The following is an 11,786-nucleotide window of genomic DNA, read 5'->3' as shown; positions in this document are numbered from 1 at the left end:
CTCTCCTAGGACTTGGTCCTCACTCCTAGGAAACCACTCCCAGGGTCCTGGGCTTCCCTCCCTCACTTCACGCACTTACACAAGGATCTGCTTCTACCCCAGGGGCTCCTGGACAGCGTCTCAATCTCAAATTGGTACCTTTAATGGAACATACCCACTTTGGCCACACCCCTCTGAACCAGCTGAAGCACGTGCATTGACCCCGCTGGTCTCTGTCCTCTATGACAGCTTCCCACGTTCCACAATCCAAAATAGTGGCTCAGCTAAGGAAGATGGACCCTCCCCCCACCACCCGCACCCCCACGATGCTCCTAATTTGACACCATTCCTCCAGACACCAGGGCTTTCCTGGTAGCTCAGCTGGTAAAGAATCTGCCTGCAATTCAGGAGACCTGGGTTCGATCCCTGGGTTGGGAAGATCCGCTGGAGAAGGGAATAGCAACCCACTCCAGTATTCTGGCCCGGAGAATTGCATGGACTGTATAGTCCATGGGGTCACAAAGAGTCAGGCGAGACTGAGCGACTTTCACTTTCTCCGAACACCAGTACCACCCTAGTAACCTAAACGTGGCCTCAGGAAACAGACTGGTATGCAAACTCTTTCCCCACACTCTCCAACGCGCAGGACGGATAACAAGTCAGGCAGCGGAAGTGGCTGGTTGCCACACCTCCGCGTCTCCCCGGGGTTTTTTTGGTAGGTGGCAAAGAAGTCAGCGGTGCTCAGCTCTGCCGCCGCATCTCCGCCTCAGGTTGCACTTGCACGGCGCCCTCTGCTGGTCTAGCCAGAATTTTCACCCTCGAAGTGCTGTTAAAATGACATTTAGACAAAGGAAACAATTCTCATTTGAATGGTTGCAGGTCAGCTTTCATAAAATGTGCCACAATTTTTAAAAAATGTATATAATAAACGGAAATTTATTCTTCGCAGACCTGCCATGTTTTATGTTGGAAGGGATGGAAGTGTCACCACCTCTGTTCTTTCTGTGGTTAAGAGGTGCAGCTTTTGGCTGGTACCTTTGTTGACACAGAAACTGCTATCTAACAGTGAAAACGTCGCCGGAGATAAATTTACCAACCATAGCATCAAGCTGATGCCCTCGGCTGCCAAGAAAAGGGTATACTTTCCTTTGTTGTTACCAGAACTGTTGGAAGCAAAGAGACTGTAAATACTCAACAGCAAACTGATTTTCCAAAAGGTGTCAGTCGATTTCACAAGGGTTGTTTATTCTTTGATTTAATGAGCCTATTTTTGTCCCTTCTTTTTAATTTTTTAAAAATTATGAGTGTATAATAACACATTTACAGAAGACTTGGAAATTATGGAACAAAATTACATATAGTTCCACCATATATTACAATTATTTTTAAAGTAGATAAATTAAGATTTTTAGTTGGAATTTCAATATCAAACTCTCAAAAATTAATAGAATGAATAGACAGGAAAGCAAAGGATAGAGTAGACCTGGAAAGTACTCTGAACTAATTCAGCATAAACAGTTCAGTTCAGTTCAGTTCAGTGCTCAGTCGTGTCTGACTCTTTGCGACTCCAGGAATCGCAGCATGCCAGGCCTCCCTGTCCATGACCAACTCCCAGAGTTCACTCAGACTCACGTCCATCGAGTCCGTGATGCCATCCAGCCATCTCATCCTCTGTAGTCTCCTTCTCCTCCTGCCCCCAATCCCTCCCAGCATCAGAGTCTTTTCCAATGAGTCAACTCTTCGCATGAGGTGGCCAAAGTACTGGAATTTCAGCTTTAGCATCATTCCTTCCAAAGAAATCCCAGGGCTGATCTCCTTCAGAATGGACTGGTTGGATCTCCTTGCAGTCCAAGGGACTCTCAAGAGTCTTCTCCAACACCACACTTCAAAAGCAGCAATTCTTCGGTGCTCAGCCTTCTTCACAGTCTAACTCTCACATCCATACATGACCTCAGGAAAAACCATAGTTTGGCTAGACGGACCATTGTTGGCAAAGTAATGTCTCTGCTTTTCAATATGCTATCTAGGTTGGTCATAACTTTCCTTCCAAGGAGTAAGCATCTTTTCATTTCATGGCTGCAATCACCATCTGCAGTGATTTTGGAGCCCCCAAAATAAAGTCTCTCACTGTTTCTACTGTTTCCCCATCTATTTCCCATGAAGTGATGGGACCAGATGCCATGATCTTCATTTTCTGAATGTTGAGCTTTAGGCCAACTTTTTCACTCTCCTCTTTCACTTTCATCAAGAGGCTCTTTACTTCCTCTTCACTTTCTGCCATAAGGGTGGTCATCTGCATATCTGAGGTTATTGATATTTCTCCCTGCAATCTTGATTCCAGCTTGTGCTTCTTCTAGCCCAGCGTTTCTCATGATGTTCTCTGCATGTAAGTTAAATAAGCAGGGTGACAATATACAGCCTTGCAGTACTCTTTTTCCTATTTGGAACCAATTAGTTGTTCCATGTTCAGTTCTAACTGTTGCTTCCTGACCTGCATACAGATTTCTCAAGAGGCAGGTCAGGTGGTCTGGTATTCCCATCTCTTTCAGAATTTTCCACAGTTTATTGTGATCCACACAGTCAAAGGCTTTGGCATAGTCAATAAAGCAGAAATAGATGTTTTTTTGGAACTCTCTTGCTTTTTCCATGATCCAGCAGATGTTGGCAATTTGATCTCTGGTTCCTCTGCCTTTTCTAAAACCAGCTTGAACATCTGGAAGTTCACGGTTCATGTATTGCTGAAACCTGGCTTGGAGAATTTTAAGCATTACTTTACTAGAAGGTGAGATGAGTGCAATTGTGTGGTAGTTTGAGCATTCTTTGGCATTGCCTTTCTTTGGGATTAGAATGAAAACTGACCTTTTCCAGTCCTGTGGCCACTGCTGAGTTTTCCAAATTTGCTGGCGTATTGAGTGCAGCACTTTCACAGCATCATCTTTCAGGATTTGAAATAGCTCAACTGGAATTCCATCACTAGCTTTGTTCGTAGTGATGCTTTCTAAGGCCCACTTGACTTCACATTCCAAGATGTCTGGCTTTAGGTGAGAGATCACACCATCATGGTTATCTTGGTCATGAAGATCTTTTTTGTACAGTTCTTCTGTGTATTCTTGCCACCTCTTCTTAATATCTTCTGCTTCTGTTAGGTCCTTACCATTTCTGTCCTTTATTGAGCCCATCTTTGCATGAAATGTTCCCTTGGTATCTCTAATTTTCTTGAAGAGATCTCTAGTCTTTCCCATTCTGTTCTTTCCTCTATTTCTTTGCACTGATCGCTGAAGAAGGCTTTCTTATCTCTCCTTGCTATTCTTTGGAACTCTGCATTCAGATGCTTCTATCTTTCCTTTTCTCCTTTGCTTTTCGCCTCTCTTCTTTTCACAGCTATTTGTAAGGCCTCCCCAGACAGCCATTTTGCTTTTTTGCATTTCTTTTCCATGGGGATGGTCTTGATCCCTGTCTCCTGTACAGTGTCATGAACCTCATTCCATAGTTCATCAGGCACTCTATCTATCAGATCTAGTCCCTTAAATCTGTTTCTCACTTCCACTGTATAATCATAAGGGATTTGACTTGGGTCATACCTGAATGGTCTAGTGGTTTTCCCTACTATCTTCAATTTAAGTCTGAATTTGGCAATAAGGAGTTCATGATCTGAGCCACAGTCAGCTCCTGGTCTTGTTTTTGTAGACTGTATAGAGTTTCTCCATCTTTGGCTGCAAAGAATATAATCAGTCTGATTTTGGTGTTGACCATCTGGTGATGTCCATGTGTAGAGTCTTCTCTTGTGTTGTTGGAAGAGGGTGCTTGCTATGACCAGTGTGTTCTCTTGGCAAAACTCTATTAGCCTTTGCCCTGTTTCATTCTGTATTCCGAGGCCAAATTTGCCTGTTACTCCAGGTGTTTCTTGACTTCCTACTTTTGCATTCCAGTCCCCTATAGTGAATTGCAGCCATGAAATTAAAAGACACTTACTCCTTGGAAGAAAAGTTACTGCCAACCTAGATAGCATATTGAAAAGCAGAGACATCACTTTGCTGACTAAGGTCCGTCTAGTCAAGGCTATGGTTTTTCCTGTGGTCATGTATGGATGTGACAATTGGACTGTGAAGAAAGCTGAGCGCTGAAGAATTGATGCTTTTGAACTGTGGTGTTGGAGAAAACTCTTGAGAGTCCATTGGACTGCAAGGAGATCAGCCCTGGGATTTCTTTGGAAGGAATGATGCTAAAGCTGAAATTTCAGTACTTTGGCCACCTCATGCGAAGAGTTGACTCATTGGAAAAGACTCTGCTGCTGGGAGGGATTGAGGGCAGGAGGAGAAGGGTATGACAGAGGATGAGATGGTTGGATGGCATCACTGACTCGATGGACGTGAATCTGAGTGAACTCCGGGAGTTGGTGATGGATAGGGAGGCCTGGCGTGTTGTGATTTATGGGGTCACAAGGAGTCGGACACGACTGAGCGACTGAGCTGAACTGAACTGAACTGAACTCAGGTGTTTCTTGACTTCCTACTTTTGCATTCCAGTCCCCTATAATGAGAAGGACATCTTTTTGGGTGTTGGTTCTAAAAGGTCTTGTACGTCTTCATAGAACCGTTCAACTTCAGCTTCTTCAGCATTACTGGTTGGGGCATAGACTTGGATTACCGTGATATTGAATGGTTTGCCCTGGAAACGAACAGAGATCCTTCTGTCATTTTTGAGATTGCATCCAAGTACTGCATTTCAGACTCTATTGTTGACCATGATGGCTACTCCATTTCTTGTAAGGGATTCCTGCCCACAGTAGTAGATATAATGGTCATCTGAGTTAAATTCACCCATTCCAGTCCATTTTAGTTCGCTGATTCCTAAGGTTTATACAATTTTCACACAACGGCAGGGTACAAATTCTATTCAAGTTTCCATAGATTATGAGCCAGGAGACACTGGAATATATCCAGGAACATAAAACAAGGTGCAAAAATTTCATGGTCTAAAGGTATTGAGATCATACAGAGTCTGTTCTCTTTTCACTGTGGCATGATGTTAGAAATCAAAATCAAAAGATATTTGAAAATAACCCACATATTTTCAAGTAATAAGCCTACTTTTTGAGACCTAATCTAAATAATCCAAGGTTGTTGGCAAGGATTTAGCTGTAGGATCTTTAGTGAAGCACTGTTTATCAAGTCCAGTAACAGAAGGATAGTTGAGTGATGGATGGTGATATTAACAGATACGTGACTATGCTCCATTTAACAATTTTGAAGAACTGTGTTTATTGGCACCTAAAATGTTACCTTTTGGATGTTACAAACGTATGTACTATTTTATACTTGCATTCAAAAATATATATTAGGAGTTTGTGATTAACATATACACATTGGACTGTGCTTAGCGGCTCAGTTGTATGTGACTCTTTGCCAGGCGCCTCTGTCCATGTGGACTCTCCAGGCAAGAATACTGGAGTGGGCTGCTGAGTCCTTCTCCAGGAGATCTTCCCAACCCAGGGATCAAACCCAGGTCTCCCACATTGCAGGTGGATTCTTTACTACATATAAAATAACCAACAAGGACCTACTGTATAGTGTGGGGAACTATATTTAATGTTAAAGAGTCGGACACGACTGAGCGACTGAACTGAACTGAATAATTTATAAGGGAAAAGAATCTGAAAAGAATATATTATATATACACACACATATATATATAACTGAGTCACCCGAAACTAACACATTATAAATCAATTATACCTCAATAAAAATGGAAACATGAACACTGAAAGTTCAAAAAATATTTCAAAAAGATAATTTTGTACTTCAAAAAAAGTAAAAAATATACATGACATATTACAAAAAATTTGAGCATGAGTATATCAAAATGTTTTGTGTTATTTCTGGATGATGGTATTACAGATTCTTTTGAATACTACTTTTCCTTAGCTGCATTTTCTATATTGAACATTGCTTCTGCTATTATGAACATGATTACTCATGTGATTAAAAAAACCCACAGCAGAACCATTGTATGTTTGTCTTGATTCTACAAAATTATTCACCCAGGTAACACTTCAAACATTGTAAAACTGCTGTCCTGCAGCTGATACAATGCAGGGCTCACAGCAACACACTCCCCTTGGTTCAGCTGTTGAGGGGGGTCCTGTTCTATGACGCTTCTGGAGTTTCTACTGAGATGGTTCCAAGGTTCCAATGTTTCCTCACTTGGAAACATTCTAGGGCATCCTTGGACCAATGTGGACACTCACTGTACCCCATGAGCCCAAACTCCATTTGTTCTTCATCCCTGTGGGCAGGTGATGCTCCTCAGCAGCGATCTGAGTTCTAATTTCCTTGAGCTCTTGTTCCTGAATTTACCCTAGGTTGTTTGTTGTTCAGTTGCTACGTCGTGTCCAGCTCTTTGCGACGCCGTGAACTGCTGCATGCCAGGCTTCCTTGTCCTTCACTATCTCCTGGAGTTTGCTCAAACTCATGTCCTTTGAGTTAGTGATGCCATCCAACCATCTCATCCTTTGTTGCCCCTTCTCTTGACTTCAATCTTTCCCAACATCAGGGTCTTTTCCAATGCGTCAGCTTTTCACATCAGGAGGCCAAAGTATTTTTAGATTTAGCACCAGCCCTTTTAATGAATACCCTAGGGCTTCCCTGGGGGCTCAGACGGTAAAGCATCTGTCTGCAATGCAGGAGACCCGGGTTTGATCCCTGGTTTGGGAAGATCCCCTGGAGAAGGAAATGGCAGCCGAATCCAGTATTCTTGCCTGGAAAAATCCCATGGATGGCGGAGCCTGGTAGGCTACCGTCCATGGGGTTGCAAAGAGTCGGACACGACTGAGCGACTTCACTTTCACTTTCTTTCACTTTCACTAAGGTTTTTAACCAAATAAGTCTTCATTTAAAGTAATTAGATCTAGGTCTTTGTATAAGATCTTTGGACCTTTTGGACCTTGGCTCTGTCTCTTTGTTTTGCATCCATACTGAGTGGTGGTCTCACATTCCTTTCAAAGTACTGATGTTTTCCTATTTTACCATGCTCAAGCCATAATGGGAACTTTTGCTCTAGTGTTCTTTCTGTTAAGATAGTTCAGTTCAGTTCAGTTCAGTTGCTCAGTCATGTCTGACTCTTTGTGACCCCATGGACTGCAGCACACCAGGCTTCCCTGTCCATCACCAACTCCCAGAGCTTGCTCATACTCATGTCTATCGAGTCGGTGAGGCCATGCAACCATCTCATCCTCTGTCACCCCTTTTCCTCCAGCCTTCAATCTTTCCCAGCATCAGGGTCTTTTCCAGTGAGTCAGTTCTTCACATCAGGTGGCCAAAGAATTGGAGTTTCAACTTCAGCATCAGTGCTTCCAATGAATATTCAGTACTTATTTCCTTTAGGGTTGATTGGTTTGATCTCCTGGCAGCCCAAGGGACCCTCAAGAGTCTTCTCTAACACCACAGTTCAAAAGCATCAATTCTTTGGTGCTCAGCTTTCTTTATAGTCCTATAAACTATAGGACTATAGTTAAGATAGTTTCTTTATAGTTAAGATAGTAGAAAAGTCTATGTCTTTTGTGTTTTCTCTTATTGTAGCAGAGACTAAATAAGACTAAAGGCTATACGGTTTAAAATATGCCTAAAATATATCAGTATATGATGTACAATAAATTTATAGGCTAGTTCTAACTATCATCCTTGGAATTGTCAGTTGCACAATCAGGAATACACACTTTTGGGGAGGAACCAGTTTGTAGAATAAATATTTTTCCAAGTAATCATCCATGTTTTTGCTAATGAAAGGTGTTTTTATTTTTTATATTATTTTAATTTAAATTTAAAAATTTACAGTGTTCTGTTGGTTCTGCCATACAACAGTGCAAATCAACCATAATCACAGAATTAGAACAAAAAATTTCACAATTTGTGTGAAAACACAAAAGACTTCAAATAGCCAAAGCAATCTTGACAAAGAAAAACAGAGCTGGAGGGATCAACCTTCCTGACTTCAGGCTATACAACCAAGCTATAGTCATCAAAACAGTATGGTACTGGCAAAAACAGAAATATAGAACAATGGAATAAGATAGAAAGCCCAGAAGTAAAATTATGCACCTGTGGACACCTTATTTTTGGCAAAGAAGGCAAGAATATACAATGGAGAAAAGATAGCCCCTTCAATAAGCTGTGCTAGGAAAACTGGACAGCTACATGCAAAACAATGAAACTAGAACACTTTCTAACACCGTACACAAAAATAAACTCAAAATGGACTAAAGACTTAGATGTAAGTTCAGAAACTACGAAGATCTTACAGGAAAACATAGGCTGTGCACTCTTTGACATACATCACAGCAAGATCCTCTGTGACCTACCTCCTGCTAACTGCTGCTAAGTCGCTTCAGTCGTGTCCGACTCTGTGTGACCCCATAGACGGCAGCCCACCAGGCTCCCCTGTCCCTGGGATTCTCCAAGCAAGAACACTGGAGTGGGTTGCCATTTCCTTCTCCAATGCATGAAAGTGAAAAGTAAAAGTGAAGTCACTCAGTTGTGTCCGACTCCTAGTGACCCCATGGACTGCAGCCCACCAGGCTCCTCCATCCATGGGGTTTTCCAGGCAAGAGTACTGGAGTGGGTGCTATTGCCTTCTCCGGACCTACCTCCTAGAGTAACAGAAATTTTAAGAAGTGATCATCCATTTGACAAGTTTATTGGTTGAAATGAGTACATAGCATTCTCTAGTTTTCTAATCTTTGAAACCCAGTCCTCCTAAAATTGAGTACCCCTGCTGAGTTTATGATGAAACTCTTTATACAATCCTTTATTCCCCTTCTTGTCCTTCTCCTGTTCCCCTCTGGATTGAGGAGGATCAAAGAGGATGAAAGAAAAATCCCCACTGAGAAGGATCCTGTGGGTCCCTCCTAGGTACAAAAGCCCCTCTGTGTACCCTGTTTCTTGTTTGTAAGAAAAGAAGTCTCCTAGGCCTTCCCTGATTTCCAAAGAACAGATTCAATCAGTTACTAATTAGGGAAATGAGGGTATGTGGAAACAAAGGAAAAGAAGTCAAGAAAAAAATAGTTCAGCATAGAACAGAGGAATATTTTCTTATATTCTGAGAGAACATTAATTTGACAGTATCTCACAAAGGCAGTTTGGTGGCATGTTTTTATGCCACTAGAAGGACAGTTTTTAGTAAATGGTGATGCTATGCTATGCTAAGTCACTTCAGTCGTGTCCGACTCCGTGCGACCCCATAGATGGCAGCCCACCAGGCTCCCCCATCCCTGGGGTTCTCCAGGCAAGAACACTGGAGTGGGTTGCCATTTCCTTCTCCAATGCATGAAAGTGAAAAGTAAAAGTGAAGTCGCTTGGTCGTGTCCTACTCTTAGCAACCCCATGGACTGCAGCCTACCAGGTTCCTCTGTCCATGGGATTTTCCAGACGAGAGTACTGGAGTGGGGTGCCATTGCCTTCTCTGAGTAAATGGTGATACACACACACATATCTGTGTTCCATGAACTATAATTTTGGAGAGATGTTTTTATTGGCATCTAAAATGTATATGACTTTTAGTACAAAAGTTTACAAGCATGGATCATATATCTACATTTAAAATATATGCATTGTATATTTTAAAATTTTAAGTGTGTCAGTGTCAAAATGTTCCCAGTGTTATCTCAGGATGATGGAACTGTGGATTATTTTAAGTATTCATTTTCCTTAGCTGCATTCTCTAGGCTAAACCTGTATTCTATGACTGTGAGCATGCATTGCTTATATAATAAAATCCCAGCAGAACTGATCATGTGTTTTCACCTTGGCTCTACAAAATGAGAGACCATTTATCCAAAGAAGACACACTTAGCTCCAGATCTTCTAAACCTGCTCTTGTACAGCTGGACAGTGTTTTGTCATGATCATACCTCATGTCCCCAGAAATGATTTTCCTGGGAAAAGTAGGGCTCCAAGTCCTGTTTTGTGCTGGTCCTGCCTCAGTTTCATGTGGTGGGAAATTGCTTTTTATTCTTCACCTTAGACTTTTTGAAGTACAAATACATTCTTAAGGTCATGATTAATGTGTTTTAATGGGCTATCCATTTTAAAAATCAATGAAAAGAACTTGCATTAAAAATAGAAGGCAATTAGATTGATTTGGATGACCTATTTTTAATCAACCTCATTATTTATGAAGACTCTCAGGACATCTTTCTCTGGAACATTCAAGGATCAGCTCCCTCTCTGATCCTCTGTGTGAATAACTTTAAAATGGGAGGCACCAGGATGGTTGACAATTTGCTAAATACTGTAGAAAGGTTACATTTTAGAAATGTGGAGGAACCTAGAGGCTGTCACCCAGTGTCAAGTAAGTCAGAAAGAGAAAAACAAATATTGTCTATTAAAGCATTTGTGTGCTATCTAGAAAAATGGTATGTTGTTTCGTTGCTTAGTCCCTGAGTCATGTCTGGCAAATGGTATAGACAATCTTATTTGCAAAACAAAAATAGAGACACAGTGGTAGAGATCAAATATATAGACCCTAAGAGGGGGAAGGAAGGGTGGGATGTACTGGAATTGGGATTGACATACATACACTATTGATACTATGTATAAAATAGATAACTGATGAGAACTTGCTGAATGGCACAGGGAACTCTAGCCAGTGCTCTGTGGTGACTCTTAAATGGGAAGGAAATCCAAAAAGGAGGGGACATATGTATATGTGCAGGTGATTCATTTTGCTGTACACTATGCCAAAGCCTCTGACTGTGTGGATCACAATCAACTGTGGAAAATTCTGAAAGAGATGGGAATACCAGACCACCTGACCTGCCTCTTGAGAAACCTATATGCAGGTCAGGAAGCAACAGTTAGGACTGGACATGGAACAACAGACTGGTTCCAAATAGGAAAAGGAGTACATCAAGGCTGTATATTGTCACCCTGCTTATTCAACTTATATGCAGAGTACATCATGAGAAATGCTGGGCTGGAAGAAGTGCAAGCTGGAATCAATATTGCCGGGAGAAATATCAATAACCTCAGATATGCAGATGACACCACCCTTATGGCAGAAAATGAAGAGGAGCTAAAAAACTTCTTGATGAAAGTGAAAGAGGAGAGTGAAAAAGTTGGCTTAAAGCTCAACATTCAGAAAACGAAGATCATGGCATCTGGTCCCATCACTTCATGGGAAATAGATGGAGAAACAGTAGAAACAGTGTCAGACTTTATTTTTTGGGGCTCCAAAGTCACTGCAGATGGTGACTGCAGCCATGAAATTAAAAGACGCTTGCTTACTCCTTGGAAAGAAAGTTATGACCAACCTAGATAGCATATTCAAAAGTAGAGACATTACTTTGCTGACTAAGGTCCGTCTAGTCAAGGCTACGGTTTTTCCAGTGGTCATGTATGGATGTGAGAGTTGGACTGTGAAGAAAGCTGAGCACCGAAGAATTGCTGCTTTTGAACTGTGGTGTTGGAGAAGACTCTTGAGAGTCCCTTGGACTGCAAGGAGATCCAACCAGTCCATTCTGAAGATCAGCCCTGGGATTTCTTTGGAAGGAATGATGCTGAAGCTGCAACTCCAGTACTTTGGCCACCTCATGCGAAGAGTTGACTCATTGGATGCTGGGAGGGATTGGGGGCAGGAGGAGAAGGGGACGACCAAGGATGAGATGGCTGGATGGCATCACTGACTCGATGGACGTGAGTCTGAGTGGACTCCAGGAGTTGGTGATGGACAGGGAGGCCTGGCGTGCTGCGATTCCTGGGGTCGCAAAGAGTCGGACATGACTGAGCGCCTGAACTGAACTGAACAGTGGAAAC

Source organism: Capra hircus, chromosome 3 (assembly GCF_001704415.2).
Source record: "Capra hircus breed San Clemente chromosome 3, ASM170441v1, whole genome shotgun sequence".
Taxonomy (NCBI): Eukaryota; Metazoa; Chordata; class Mammalia; order Artiodactyla; family Bovidae; genus Capra; species Capra hircus.
This window is presented reverse-complemented; position numbering follows the sequence as displayed.